This window comes from Medicago sativa, chromosome 1 (assembly GCF_051527215.1).
Source record: "Medicago sativa cultivar Bolivia chromosome 1, Bolivia_mono, whole genome shotgun sequence".
Classification (NCBI taxonomy): Eukaryota; Viridiplantae; Streptophyta; class Magnoliopsida; order Fabales; family Fabaceae; genus Medicago; species Medicago sativa.
Window position 1 is genome coordinate 37,707,115 of NC_140749.1, and position 12,980 is coordinate 37,720,094.

Here is a 12,980-nt window from a genome sequence, read left to right on the forward strand (position 1 = left end):
TATTAAAGCTAATATGGCACCAAGGGAGCCTACATTATTAGTTCAATAGTCCAAGATGGACTAACACAACTCCAGATACAAAAGTACCTGAAGCCAATACAACAAACGGAGCTAGACTTTGCTAAAGATTCTAAAACATACAACCGGAATGATACCGAAATCGAAACAAAAATGCAAGGATCCAGCAATTACAGAGGAAAAGAGCCAAAAATCACTGAAAAAACCTGCGCTATTTACGACTGACTCAGATAAATCTAACAGCTGCTGAAGATCACTCAATCTTGCCGCCTAAACCCTTCTGTTTCTTGCCTTCACCATCTCAATCTCATCAAATAAGTGCGTGCCAGAAAGTGCACAAACTCTGTCTAACTTATCCTTCAACCTAGCATTTTCAATTTGAAGACGGTGTTGCTCTAGTGAAATCTCACTAATAATAGTTGGATTGTCACAATTTGAACATGTAGGATTCCTATTGCATCCATCATAAAGATATTATATACTCTAAGCTTAGGAGTCTAGTAAAAGTGTACAACCAGAAAGATAAAACCATGTAAAAATGACATCAACTTTCATTTGTGTTATCTTTTTAATGGTAGAAGAATCTCACTACAACTTCTGCAATTTGACACTCGTTATACGAATCTCCGACAATCTCTCTTTAACTCAGAAGGCATGCTTCATTTTCCATGATCCTTGCCAAAAATATCTGAAACATATTAAAAAAAAAAAAACTGTTTAAATCTGAAAAAATAGTAGGATGAAATTAAGAGTAAAGGTGAAAATGGTCTAAAGTTTAGAAAAATTGTGAGGAAAGATAAGCTATTATTTGGAAAATAAGGATCCAGTCCTTGCCTTGGTGATAAACCATTTCATTCCCATGAGAAAACAAATAACAACTCCGAACATAAACATGTCAATTGTTAGGGGCACCAATATTAACAATACCTCTAAAGCTAAATTTTACTTCCAAAAGGGCTATTTGATGAAAGCAAAATGCATCAGAGATTGCATATATAAAGCATAACGCATGCTTCTATACCTTAAAATAATGTGGGAACAACTAGAAATATAGTAAAGCCATGCACAAACCCAATAGTTCCTCTAGTCATAGCAGAAGCATTAAAAAGTAAGAAGATAAACCACAACTAAATATAAAGAAGGTATTGTTGGAGAAGAAAGGGGAAAAGAGAAGAAAAGAACAGAAACCATTAAATCAAACTGACCGAAAAACTCCACCGGTGTTTTCCCGTCTCTTGTTCCTTTGTCGGATTGTACTCTTTTCTAGCGTCCTCTTGCTCTTGTCGACTCTCTTTTTTCGCGTCCTTCGTCAAATGAGTTTTCCGTCTTCAACAAAGAAAACAATGCAATTGAATTAGACAACAACAAACAATTTTTTAAAAAAAAGGCATGCTAGTAACCAATAAAAAATAACTCAGTCTATATAGACTAAACTAATAAAATAATCGAGATTTCAACACTGAATGGATGGCTGAGTAAGATGAATAAAAACAACATAGATAAGCATGTGATTTATACTTGAAGAAGGACAAATATGAGAGGTGGATAATTTAAAACAGAATAGGGTGTTGAACTTGGATAGATCATTTAAAAATTTATCAATCTTTGTATGCAGGATATGGGTTGGGTTTATGGCAAAAACAAATAATCAAATTTATTGAAATATTCATGAATCAAAAAAAGAGCAACATCAAACCTGGTGGTGATGCTAATGTTGATGAGAATTCATAACAGCATTTTATCAAACACATCGTGTGCACCCTACGAATTCACCAAAATCATAACAAAACGACCATAAATTCAAAAACAGATTTCAATCAAACAAAAATAGATTTGAAACAAAACATGAGCAAGGAAACTGCAATAACTTAATTATCAATTTACCTTCTTATCGATGAGCACCATCACAAGAGAATATGTCTAATCAGGATTCAAAAAGTTTGGAACCTCCCGAATTCTTACAATGTGTAGCTTAATCCTCCACACATCTTTCCCAGGAACGATCTCAGACAAACAATCAAAGGACTTTTTCATTCTCACTTCAAGATACTATTGTGAAGATATTGAAGTACATAGAAGTAGCCAAACACCTATTTATAGCAATTTCAACCAGAGAAAAACAATGGCAATTCGGATAAAGACAGAGCTGCTGACACGAAGGCAACTTATTCAACGTTTCCTGACAGCATTGGCACAAAATCTACCAAATTTTAAACTTCTCTGACTACAAAATCAAGATTGGGCCGCATTTCATTTTTCAATGGAGATTTTGGGCAAAATTCAAACTACCTTGATACCTTGTAGCAGTGCCCACAGAATTTGATCAAAAACAAACAAAATCTAACATATTAACAACTAAAAATATACCAGAAAATTAGAGAAAAAACGCCATGCACCAGAATCGGAGCCGCACGGTGGAATTTCAATCAAATGCTTTGTAAGAAGTATAGATACATAAAAGAATAGAAAGCAAATTTAGAACCACTGATGCTAAATTTCATTCACACTAAAAAGCTTCATTATAAATTAAACACCTCAAAACCAAATTGGGATATTCTGTTAGTATTCGTATCGATGCCCCATGAGAAACTTGCAGCTACCTATATAAACTAAGATCCTCCAAGGTTGTTCAGTGGTTGTTTTGACCAGTAAAAATCAAGGAAACTTATTTAAAAAAAAATGTGACTCAAATTCTAAGGCTACTTGTCTAAGGGTTATCTTTATCTACCATCCTGGTTTTTGCAATTCTCTCTGGCCCACCGATGATTGTCCAGAATCAGCACAAGGCAACCCAAATCTATGAGATAGTTCATTCATCATTATGTTTACAGCTTCAATTCCTTCACGCCGATTGTTTGACACTTTGAAATTGTGAACAATATTTTTCAAGTCCACAAGATTGCTTCCGGGTATTATGCCTAACTTTCTTTCCTTCATCAGTTTTTGCACTCCTGAAACATTCTCCCATTGAGCAGCCACTGCATAAATGATAAGCAGAAACTGGTAATAGGCTAGGTTCTTAGGATCCATGTCAACAAGAAGTTTGGCAATCTGTTCCCCTAAGTAAACGTCTCTCTTGAAACGACTCAAACCGAGTAAACTTGCCCATAACAATGACTCAGGTGAGATATACCCATCAAATTTAGCCATGTTCTTCAGGCATTCTTCTGCCTCGTCAATAAGCCCCACATTTGCAAGAAGATTTGCCATGCACCAAAAATGAGCGAAATTCGACTTCAGCCCAAACACATCAATCATTTGCTTAAAGTAACACCTGCCTTCACTCAACAGTTCCGCCCAAGCACACGCACAAAGAATGCCAATAAATGTTATTTCATCAGGGAGTAACCTCACCAAACCCCTATCTGCACTTGAACTTTCATCAACCTCAACTTCACCTTTCACACTCTCCATCCCAACCATTAAATCAAACAAGGTCAGTCCATCCTCAGGATTCCCATGGATGCAATGCCCCAAAATCATTGCATTCCACGAAACCAAATTCCTACTACTCATCCTCTCAAAAACTTTACTAGCCGCCTCAACTCTCCTGCATTTACAATACATATCTATCAAAGCAGTGTCAAGAATCAAACTTGACCTCATAAACAACCTAATCATACTCCCATGAACCGATTTTCCTTTTTAAGTCTACCCGACCGACCACAAGCCGTAACTGCACAAACCATTGTCCTAGCATTCCCTCTAATTCTCAGCCTGCCCATTTCTCTAAACAACTTCAACGCATAACCAGGATTCCTACCCTTCGAAAACCCACTAATCAAACAATTCCAAGTAACCAAATTCCTCTCAGGCATTACATCAAACAACTTGTGTGCAGCACTCAAGTCACCAACTTTAACATACCCATCAGTCAATCATTGAGTTCCACGAAACCAAATCCCGACTCACCATTCCATCAAACATCACCCTAGCAACCAGTACATCCCCACAAGAACCATACATATGAACCAAAGAATTCTCCACCGGCAAAACAAAATCAACCCCATTTTTCACAGCCTGCCCATTATCAACACAAGCCATTTTGGAACAAGCACTAATAAGCAAAACAAACAAACGTATAGCTATTCGCAAGGAACCCAATTTTCAAAGAACGAAAGTAAAAAACAATAGCTTTATGAGGAACATAGGATGAGAAGGGCTTGAATTTGAAGAAGGTGGTGAGTGGTTTGGCAATGAGAAGGTTGAAGTATTGATTGAGTGAGTTAGGAATTGTGAAGGTGAAGGTGAAGGTGAAGATGAAGAGGAAGAAGAGATGGGGCCTGACTAATTTATAAGCTAGCTGATAGCTTAAATAAATAACTTATGAGTGATAGATGATAAATTAATAAAAGTCTTGGGTAAAATTAAAGTTAATTGATTGATAGATGTAAAATGAAATAAAAAGGTATTTTTAATTTATAATAAAATTTATATCAATTAATATTTAACATATTTGAAATTCAGTAATTTAAATTTATTAATTTAATATATCTTTTATAAATTATTATTATTAAATTAATTTGTATTCACTAAAATTTTATTTTAAATTCATTTAATCCCCATATTTATACTTTAGAAAATAGGTTCAACATTATATTCCATAACATAACATTCGTAAGAAAATCCGTAACAAATGACATAAGTTATAAGCTCGTATTGAAAAGAATGTTATCAAACGAGATTTTTTTTGTCAAACGAGCTTATAAGCGAGCTTATAAGCTATCCGTTATAAGATAAATTACTTTTTTATAATGTGCCACATAAAATTTTCCCATAACAATAGCCCTTTAAAGAAGTCAAATTACGTTTTTTTTTTCCTTTCATTTTTTCGATTACAAATGTTTTTTAAATTATTTATTATTCTACTAAAATTTGTTAACTTTTACAAATAGTGAAATTAAATTTTCTTCTATTATAAAATATCCAAATTATGAGTAGCTTAATCAATTTATAAGATTTATCCTACTTCTGTAGAGTGTCATGGCGTGAGTTTCTTCTATATAACCATCCACCATAAACTACCAGTATTTGCAGCAAAGGTACTTATATCTTCCCTGGTCCTTGACAAAAAATGAGTAGCAATGGACCAATACAATCATGCAATCTCCCTAGTTTTACAAACAAAAAACTAACCCATCATTCCCTGCTTCTACATCTCTCCCACACAACCAAAACCAATTGTTAAAAATTTAAAGACACCCAACAGAGGAAAACAATTCACAACCAAATAGCTTCTAATAGACACACACACACACACACAACCTTACTCCAGAGTCAAACCAAAGGAACTATTAGAAAAATTATCTGATTTAGATCTCAAATAGAACAAATAAGAGCATATTCCAAATCAATTGCCACACTTTTTCATCATGGATCCCATGAACTAAGGACCAGAACTGAAAATATAGATGGATGGACAGAGTCATCATAACACCAAACCAGTTCAAAACTCTACCAGATTCTACAAGATAAAAAAACGCGAATTATAACTGACATATTGTAAGCATCACTGATCATCTATTGAAAATTTTGACAGGACTCTACAACCAATGATTAAACAAGCTGAAGCTGCACAACTTAGTCTCTCTTGTTTAAGTTTCACAGCAAACAAATAGGAAAAGTATTTTTAGAAAAGCGTCAAAATGAGATTGATCCAGCGAGTAGAAAGATGGCTCAAATTAACTTGTTCTATTACTTGTAAAGATATCATAAATAACTACGGCACTGCATTACATTACAACAGTAGAATATCTGCTCAGGTTAATCCAGAGAACCCGGACTCTACCCAAATCCTACTCAAATGGATGATAATTGATGCCCCTATTTGTTCTAAGTTCTAACATACATCAGCAGTTTTTACTTTTTCACTTTTCATAACTCCCACTTGATAGGACTAAACTGAATAGTTTCAAACCATAAAACTAAAGATGGTTTTAGGACAATGAGAAATTATAACCCGAGTTATTTATTTACTTGGTCGCGATATTACCAATGTTGTCACTTGTTAGAGGCATTTTGATTTACCACTTGGTAAAGGGTTCAATATCAAGCCAAAAGAAAAGAAAAGAAAAGAAAAAAAAACTCAATCGTTAAAAAGTTTTAATCTAACCAAAGAAAATGATGCTCCTCAAATAGATCGTTCACAGTATTTCACCCTTAGGGATTCAAAAACACTTTCCAACTAGCGTTAAAGACTAAAATAATCTAGGCAGATGGGATAAATGAAGAAAAGCACAAGTACGAGATTAGGAAACATAATAAAAAAGACAATAAGATAACATACCAGTCTTATAAAACCTAATGGTTAAAAACATCTAGTTTAAAGTTCACAAAAAAGACATCTTTTGCATCCTAAAATGAGATTTGTATTTTTCCAAAAAACCATAATTGTGATTTAGCATGACCCTGCCAGTTGTATGTAAACAACTTCTTAGCAGCTGTGTTCTTCACAAAAAGCTTCACCACAAGAGTAGGAGGGTACTAGTCAAGTCATCATTCAAGATCTTCATTTTCTTCACGCAATTTAAACTTTGCACACCTATACAAAACAATATCAATATTACATGACAAAGCCTATGTACCGTGGCTCAAAATACATTAAGCAGGAGGTCTGAATACCGATCAAAGCAAAAACTTACATATTCTTCGTAAGAGGCATGATCTTCACCGAATTCTGCACCATCAATTGTCAAGTCACAAACAATCACTTGAACCAAGGAAAACACTTCACTTTCTTCCCCCAATTTAAAATTTGCACACCTATATAAATCACAACAGTATTAAGGAACAATGGTTAAGTAATATTAGCTAAAACTGCAATTTTTCTGGGAATTATATAGTCTCGAGAAAATATTTACTGCTTAGTAACTAAAGAAGATCCAAAAGCTGACATTACAGAAACTATCCATTTTATCCTCCTCCATCAACACAGAAGGTATAAAGGAAATTTATACGATGAAATTAGTAATGAAAGATTGTGTCCACCTGAGTTTTTTGTTTTAACCGTGAGAGCCAATATACAATTAAAGGCGGTAGATGACAAAGCAACTAAAATTATAACAAATATAAAGAACACCATAAATAGGATTAGTTGGGTAGCTCAACTGGTTAGAGCTAAGGGTTGAAGAGTTGGAAGTACCAGTTAAAACCAGAGCGAATGAGAAAAACTAATCTAACAACTAATTACTAAAAATTGTCATTTCAAAATAAATAAAATAATTATGATTGATCAAACATCACAACCTTAGGTGATGCGATCTATAGGTAACAACAAGCCTTCCTGCCTCCAAATAGAATGGCTAAAAAGGAAGTTAAAATAGGTAACATAGGAAACTCATACTTGCCTTAATTATGATTTTTACGGGAGCATCAAATTCAATTACCTAATGAAAATCAAATATTAGAAGCTACATCCTTACCTTGAGTGGATATTCAACACCTCAACATTGTCTCCTTTTGTGGCATCCTTCAATGAGATGAGACTCGGAATATATCGAATTACTTCAACTAATTTTGATTGAGCCCCGTGAATTCGAAAAACTTTGAATCCATGTTTCTCAGGTTCATAGTAGATTAAACAATTGCACGAATCATAAAACAATATGCAAGCACTCTCTTCAAATTGTTTCACCGGCCAACAAAAACCACTGCACAAATATGCAAGTATGCCCAAAGGACTGGCTGAAGTATCAATGCTGTAAACCTTGGTCCATGATTCTCCAAGACCATACTTCTTCATAACCCAAGTTGTAACATCAAAGAAAGAGGACGAGTCACAAACGTAAAGAAATCCCCTTAATTCTCCTATGTTGATCTTCCTGTTTGCAAATTTGTCTATGAGTCTATCATTCCGAAAAACTTATGGAGGAGAAGGGAAAGATTGGAACCTCTCATTTTCCAAATTGAAACACAATATTGACATTTGCAGAAAATCAAATCTGATCCAATGAAGTGTGCCATTCACACAAGTCGGATAATAAAGATTCCAAATAGACATCTGAGGATCCACTTCAACATTTCTCCATGATGGTGTTCCAAGCGTATGTATCTCAATAATCGTACGCCCAAACACCCAGTCATTGGCAGCTCTAACACGTCTCGTCGACATTTTTAACACCTTATAATTATTAGTTTTAGGTTGATAACCAAAACCAACATGTTGTTGGATTAGTGCCCGTTTTGTGTGTAACCCGACAGGATTCTTAGTAGCTTCAGGAAGTCTTATGAATTCCCCAGTGGCTGGGTTGCAAACCACTAAAGGGTTTTTGTTAGATGGGTCAAATAAACAAAGCAAACCTTGCAAGAATTCACAACTTTAAATTTGGTATGGTCTATGTTAAAAACAATAAGATTCTGCCTGCACCTATTATTGTTCTTGTCGTTTTTTGCCAAATCTAATTTTGCATCTCTTTTCACCATCAACAGTTTCGCATCCTTAAGCGGAAGCTTGAATATCGGCTCCAGCTTTATATGATTGTTGCTAGCAAGTTCAAAATTCTTAAGCTCGCACTCGAGAAGGTACAACATTCTTGCCTCCAGTCTATAGTCATCAGTACGAATCATGAGACTAATTGGTGCTCGCTCAAATTGAAATTTAGTAAAATGTGGCTCTGATATCATTGTTTTCCAAATCTTGCACACACATTTACAAATGAGAAGAGATTTAATGGGGAGCTGAAGCAAAATGTGGCCAGTGAGGTGAGATGGAAGATCATCAAAGTAAGGGCAAAGTTCATGACTTTCTGCCTCATCAACTTTCCTTTTTGCTTTATTGCACCTTTGGCTAGTCCTTGCAGGGGCAACTGAACCCTTTTTTCTTTTCATGGCAACATGAAATTCTAGCGTACTTGTTTTAACACGTTCTGTCAGATGTTTTAAGGTTTGCAATGTTCCGATTAATGTTTCAACATCACGCGATAAACAGAAATAAAACAAGAAAAATAAAGGACAGAAAATAAAGAACACAGGAAGTTTGTTGACCCAGTTCAGCACAACACGCTTACATCTGGGGGCTACCAAGTCAGGAAGGAAATCCACTAGTGTAGTCCTTATTCAATAGCTCTCAGCAAACTCCTCGTTTACACTATATGACCTAGGACCTACCCGTCTAGACTTCAACCTAGGAACTCCTAGATCTAAGATCCCATCTCACTATCCTAATGGTCAGTCACTGCCCCAGTGACCTATCAGACCTCAAACACAACAAGATAGAAGTTACCTTCCAACACAAACAACCAAACCTTGTTTCATAACTTCGGTTTGATGCAAAAGAGTATCAATACTCATAAACTCAGTCATAAACAAGTATCTAACACGACACAAGAAAGGCACACAGTAAAGATTCTAGACTTGCATCACAAACGACATAAGAACAAAATACATGAAGACTCAAACCCTAAAGATCTAAACTTTTTAGTATGACGGCTTGAATGAGCATTTAGGTCTTGAAGTCTTCCTTTTATACTGAAGCAGTTTGGGCTAAATAATTCCTTGGGCTTCAGTAAAATTGCAGATCGGTTCAGCAAACCTGCAAAACAGAATCAGAAACAATTCTGGAAAGTCCTAATATGTCGGAACCTATTTAGAAACATTCCAAATCGTAACAAACATTTCCTAAAATAAAATATCTATTTTAGAAATATTCCACAGCTGATTCTTATAAGATATGCGCGTTACTTGGTCAGTAAGTAAAGGAAATATGGTTTCCTTAAACGATAAAATACGCGCGTACAGATAAGGCAGAAACCCCAGGCACACTGAACCGTGCCAGGATGTTTGAACATTGTATCCAACATCTTACAGAGTTGCCTAACCACATGCTGGAACATTGGTTCCAACTTACAGAACAAGGATATTTGTTTTAGCAACAATGCAGCCAACACAAATACCCAACACAACACTGAATTGCAAGAGGGAAAGGAAACAAAATAAACAAATTAAACCCTAAAAAAATCATATTTGATAGATATTATAGAGGCACAGAGAGAAACTAAGGGTCTATTTGGTAAAATATGAATTTGAGCTTATGGCTTATAGCTTATAAGCTCGTTTGATTAAAAAAGACATGTTTGGTAACTAACAGTTTTACACAAGTTTATAGCAGCTTTTGATAAGCTAATTCAAGTATCTTATAGCTAATCACCTTTTATCTCAATTTTAGCTTTGCAATCTTATATGAAAAAATAGATATTAATTAAGAGCGCATTTTTTTTATGTCATTTTGTATTTTGAAGTTACTTCAACTGCCTATTTTAACAAACATTATAAGTTCAAGCTTAGCTTATAAGCCATCTATTATAAGTTCATCTGTTGTAAGCTAGCTTATCAGTTATTCGCTGTTTTTTTTTTACCAAAGAGAGCCTAAGAAACAAGAATAGAAAAAAAAAGTTTAAAATGTGATGATATGAATTTTATATTAAAAACTACTACAAGCTTAGCTTAGAGTGTCATGTGATTAGCAAATAAGATAAATGGGTTATGAAAAAACATTACAATATAGAAATGTTGATTGTTTGTAAACAATGAACAATGAAAGAAAGCACCTTGGAGAAGTTCCGTACTGTAATAGCTTCTCAGCGAAGGCAGAGAGCGATGGTAGGTAGAAAGCAATTGGAAGGGAGAGGAAATAAAGAAATACACAACCATTTATATATATTTCACTTAAAGTGTAATTTTTCTTTAGGATAACTAGTTACAAACCCGTGCTTCGCACGGGTTCAATAACGTATTCGATAAAAAAAATTCTTCGAAAGAAAAGATATTAAAACGACGGAACATTGTGATTCATCATAAAATATGTATGAGCTGATTTAGAGATCATATAATCAGTTTATGAGATTAGGAATTGACATAATATTTAGGATGAAAACAATTGGAACCAAAAATGAACCAATGATGTGTGAATTATGATTACATATTATCCAAAATTATAAAAAAGAGTGTTGTTGTTGTAGAGTTACCAAAAACAGATTGATACACATATTTACATCAGATGAAATCAAGCAAAGAAGTAGCATCGGTGAGTGAAGATAATCTTGTCTAAGATTAGAGTTAAGGTGATCTGTTGAAAGTGCGGATCATGAACACCAAATCTTTATTTGGGAACGACTTGAACGTGCATATTTTTAGGTGGCATCTTTAGATCAAAAATTAGCTTATCACCTACCTCTAACATATGTTCTCGGCAAAAGTTGAACCATTGACTGCCTAAGTATTTTTCGTAACTTGCTCTCTTTGCCGTTATCAAGCGACACTTATACCTTTTTTGAGTTTGTTTGTCGATGAGTGTGATTTTTTCCCTGTTCCTTTTGGAAATGTCCTTGATATCTCATTTGGGAAGTGCTAGGTACAAAACAAATTGCAGTGTTAATTAGATGTTATATATATATATATATATATATATATATATATAAGTACATTTCTAAAACATTTTGTTCTATTTTGTTCAAGAGATTAGGAAAACAACATTATAATTAACATGATACTAATCGAAACCAATGAAGGAACCAACAATGTGCACATTAACGTTACATAATAGTTAGGTTTATAAAAAAGACTGCAAGTGTCATAGACTAACCAAAAAGGGATTTTTGCCAATATTTACATCAGACAAAATGAAAAGAACAAATGGCATCCCAAAGTCAAGATAGTTTACGATTACAGTCCAAAGCGATGCATCAAAATAGTAGAAGTTCAAATAGTTCAGCATCAAAGATCTACTTTGGAACAACTTGAACATGCAAGTTCTTGGTGACTTTTCGAGATCAAAGATGAGCTTACCACCTTCTTCCATCACACGTTCTTTGCAGAAATTGAATTACTGCCCACCCAAGTATTTTTCGTAGCTTTCTCTTTCGGCAGTAATGAGACGACACTTATATTTTCTCTATGTCTGGTCATCAATGAGAGTGATTGTTTTGCGTTTTCCTTTTAGAATTGTTTTTGACACCTCGTTTGGGAAATGCTAAACAGGGAAATAACAACAATATTAGTCTAATATGTAACACCCCGTTTTCCCAACATAAAAATTTCTTAAGAAAGTAATTCATCGTAAACGGAATGTCACATTTCATGAAAATCATAAATGAATAAATAATAATTTATCCTTCAAAAATTCAATCAACAAAGTACTTAATATCTTGCAGCGGAATTATTCAACATCCAAAAATAATCTTTGGCTCATAAGGCCTCATCATAAAAGTCTCATAAATAGTCTAAAACATCGTAATCAGTTCAATCCAACAACTTCATTAAAAATCTCATAAAACAATACGTAAGGAATAGAAAACAATGTCAAAACTCCCATCCCGTTACGTATCAGAGCACCTAAAGACACACTTGTGAGGAGTGCACTCACGACCACGCCTAATCTTGATTACCTGCAAGTTACCCATATGAAGAGCAACATTTTCAAGTAGAAGGGGTGAGATTCACAAAACAATAATATTAAGCATATAATTCAATAATTATATCTAACATCTTAAACTTCATTAACTAGTATCACTACTCTCCCTACATTAGTCACAAATATCATCACATGTCATCAATAATATCACAAACATCATCACATATCATCGACATAATAATCATGAACATCTTCATATATCATCAAACATTAGTCATAAGCATCATCATATATCATCATCATAATAATCATAAACATCACATATCATCTTAATCATAAACATAAACATAAACATCATATATCATCTTAATCATAACATCATATATCATCGTATATCATAACCTCGTATATCATCGTATATCATAACATCATATATCATCTTAATCATAACATCATATATCATCATAATCATAACATCATATATCTTCTTAATCATAACATCATATATCATCATAATCATAACATCATATATCATCTTAATCATAATTCATCATTAGATACTTCATCAAACATCACAACTTAACGACTTGACTCGACTATGCAGCTCTTTCGTCTT

The 12,980-nt window shown here is 34.1% G+C and overlaps 1 long non-coding RNA gene and 2 pseudogenes across 1 annotated transcript; all 3 read right to left on the minus strand.

The window, feature by feature from the left end:
- Positions 1–128: 128 nt before the first annotated feature.
- Positions 129–5,158, minus strand: LOC146954762 (pentatricopeptide repeat-containing protein At3g51320-like; annotated as a pseudogene).
- Positions 550–1,178, minus strand: LOC146954763 (uncharacterized). Its single transcript, XR_015014820.1, has 2 exons — positions 1,040–1,178; positions 550–706 (listed from the first exon to the last, which is right to left on the minus strand). It is a non-coding gene; the product is annotated as an uncharacterized LOC146954763 (long non-coding RNA).
- Positions 5,159–6,544: 1,386 nt separating the features above from the next.
- Positions 6,545–8,844, minus strand: LOC146954764 (F-box protein At3g07870-like; annotated as a pseudogene).
- Between the last annotated feature and the right edge of the window lie 4,136 nt (positions 8,845–12,980).